Raw genomic sequence first — 3,151 nt, 5'->3', positions numbered from 1 at the left:
GAAAGAATACATCAATGATAAGTTAGTTCAGTAAGTTTAATGACCCATTATTATAACTTATATTTTTATACTTGAAAATCGAAAATATAAATATAAAAAAGGAGTCAAAAATCCTCTTTATTTAAAAATTGAAGAAAATCCCTTTCATTAGAAGTAAGAATGAACCTTTCTAGAAAAAAAAGAAAGGGGACTAGAATCAATACATCTATTTATAACTTTTTTTGAACCGTATGCTTCAAAAGGTGTATGTATGGTTCCTATGGAATACAATTTTACCCTAATCAACCTACTTTATCGAGAAAGATTTCATTTTTAGTCCAATGTATAACTAGCACAATTTTTAATCAACTAATTGGTCTTATGGTATATCTCAATATCGAGGATGAGACCAAAGAGTTGTATTTAATTATAAACTCTATTAGCGGTTGGGTAATACATAGGGTGGATATTTATGATACTATGCAATTTCCGCGACCAGATGTCCGTATAGTATGAATGGGATTAGCCACTTAAATGGGATCTTTTATCCTGGTCGGAGGAGAAATTATCAAACGTCTAGCATTCCCCTATGGTTGGCGCCAATGTAGTTTTTTTTTAGACAAAAAGAAGACTATGCCTTCTCCATGCGAATACTAAGTAATAATAGCATAACACTTCAAATTCGATATGAGAATTTTTTCTACTATTTTTTTTCAAAATATTAGATTTTATATCATGAGAGTAGTATGAGATAAGGGGTATTTCTAATTTCTCTTATCTATTGAGAGGTCGGTTCTGCGTCACAAACTTTTTTGTTTTTATACCATAGAGTTCTTAACAATATTTATTTTATTAAAGAGAACAAAAAAATAGTTTTTCCTTATTTGATCGAATTAAAAAAAACTTTGGGATTTCTGAATCACAGGAAAAAGAAAAGAAAAATATAAAGCGGTGGACTCATCATTGTATTTTTTAACTCCTCCGAAAGGAAGGGTGGATGTTTGATTATTTACCCATTAAAGTTTGATAGATTCTATTTTTCTCTTACTTTAATTGAAAGGAGGGGGTTCAATTTTCTTTTAGAGCTGTATGCAAAAAAGATGTTTGTATGGTTTTTCAATTCTATCTTTTTTCTATTCTTTATCTTTCTTTTCTATTTGATTTATCATGCAAGATAGGATGAGATTTTATTTTGTTATATCATAAGGGTAATGATGCATCAACTTTCTAGTGGTTTATATATGGCATAAGTAACTGACTATGTCATGGAAGCAGATGAACTGCCTAAGCTGTGTGACACCCTCACAAGTGTTTATGTACAACGAATGGGAAAACCCTTTTGGGTTGTTTCATGAGATATAGAAAGTAATTTTTTTATGTTAGCAGCAGAAGACCAATCTTATGGAATTGTTGATCTTATAGTGGTTCAATGAAAATACCATGGACTTTGCGCAAATCTGTGATTTGCAATTTTATCTTCAAATTGAATATTCTATTAAATAGAAGTACTTTATCATCATTCGATTAGGATCAATCTAAATCAACCCACCATATTATGTATACGATTAAACATGCCAACTATTAAACAACTTATTTGAAATACAAGACAGCTAACTAGAAATGTCAAGAAATCCCCCGCTCTTCGAGGGTGCCCTTAGCGTCGAGGAACATGTACTAAGTATATGCGCGACTCATTTAGATCATGAGGTAGCACAAAAGAAAGAAAATGATGTTTACAGTATCAATGATCAGTACCAGTGAATAGGATAGGATGGAAAAAGGAACTCCATTCATTATTAAAAAAATTCTATCATATCCCTATATTGTGTATGAAGTTTATGGTTTCCTTTGGTATAAATCCAATCACCTGAATTTAAGATGATAAGAAATTTTCCATTAGTAACAAATGGTTACTATTAAGAGGAGGAAATCTTATTTTAAGAGCATAAAACATAAGATTAGTTAGGCTCCCAATCTGGCAAGAACGAACTAAGAGGGTCAGCTAGCCAAGGACTTCCATAATTAAATACCATCACTGTTTAGGTAGATATGATTGTGGAAGACCTATTACTGGATAATTCATGGTAGATACAAAGCGTGTGAACTATACAAGTTCCCAATAACATTAATTAGTTGATTAAATATATATTAAATTAAAGTATAAAGTAAAGGCTTTAGTGTATAGAGAAGACCTCATTGTTTAAGAAGTAACCATAGAAACGAAGGAACCCACAATTTCCTTACAATTTCTTTTATTTATTATATTTTTATACCTAGGAAAATAAAATTTCTTATTTCTTTTTTATTTCATAGTGAAATACCTAAAGAAATAACAAAATCATGGTTGGAAAGGTTAGAGTAGCTAAAGCCATTGGAATTTTTATTTTATACATTGAAAAAATCTAATTTTTTATTATTAGCTAGGAAGGGGGAAAGATTAACTAAAATAAAGTCATACAATTGGTAATTCAAAAAAGTTTCATTTATTAAATGACTAGAATTAAATGGGGATATATAGATCGGAGAAGTAGAACAAAATTTATTTATTTGCATCATGCTTTCGAGGGATCATTCAAGGCTTACTAGAACTATTACTCAATAAAAAATAAGAGCATTAGTCTTAGATCATCAAGATAGGGATAGGAAAAAGAGAGATTTTCATCATTTATGGATCACTCGGATAAATGCAACAATTCACGCAAAGGGATCAGATCCCCTATCAATAGTTGTAAAAATAAAATAAAAGGATGTTGTATCCATAGTTATAGTGGATTAATACACAATCTGTACAAGAGACAGGTGCATCTTAACAGTAAAATAGTTAAAGAAACTAGCTATATCAAGTACGAATTGTCTCTATATGATTTGGAGCAAAAAGAGGCTTACCATTGAAGAAAGGTTGAGAAGAAACCTATTTCAGTCTATAAATGGAATTGCCCAATTTCCTCTGAGAATAAATGGAGGTATACTCCCCTAGAAGGATTAGAAATTAGTATGATAAAATATTCTAAAGTTGTCCAATGAATGAACACGTTCAATTCAATAAAATAGATTCCTTTTTTACTAGTTCATTTTTTTAACACAATACTCAAATCTGGATTTGAGAAATTATGATTCAACTAAAGAAAAAGTAAGCATATTTATTTCAAGCTTTAAAACCAGTAGGTCTACT

At 30.2% G+C, this 3,151-nt stretch overlaps 1 pseudogene; it reads left to right on the top strand.

Moving 5' to 3' along the window:
• Nucleotides 1-250: 250 nt before the first annotated feature.
• Nucleotides 251-1,412, top strand: LOC107854450 (annotated as a pseudogene).
• Nucleotides 1,413-3,151: the final 1,739 nt, after the last annotated feature.

The sequence above is a fragment of the Capsicum annuum genome, chromosome 5 (assembly GCF_002878395.1).
Source record: "Capsicum annuum cultivar UCD-10X-F1 chromosome 5, UCD10Xv1.1, whole genome shotgun sequence".
Taxonomy (NCBI): domain Eukaryota; kingdom Viridiplantae; phylum Streptophyta; class Magnoliopsida; order Solanales; family Solanaceae; genus Capsicum; species Capsicum annuum.
Note: the sequence above shows the minus strand (reverse complement) of the source record. Positions and strands in the feature narration are given on the sequence as shown.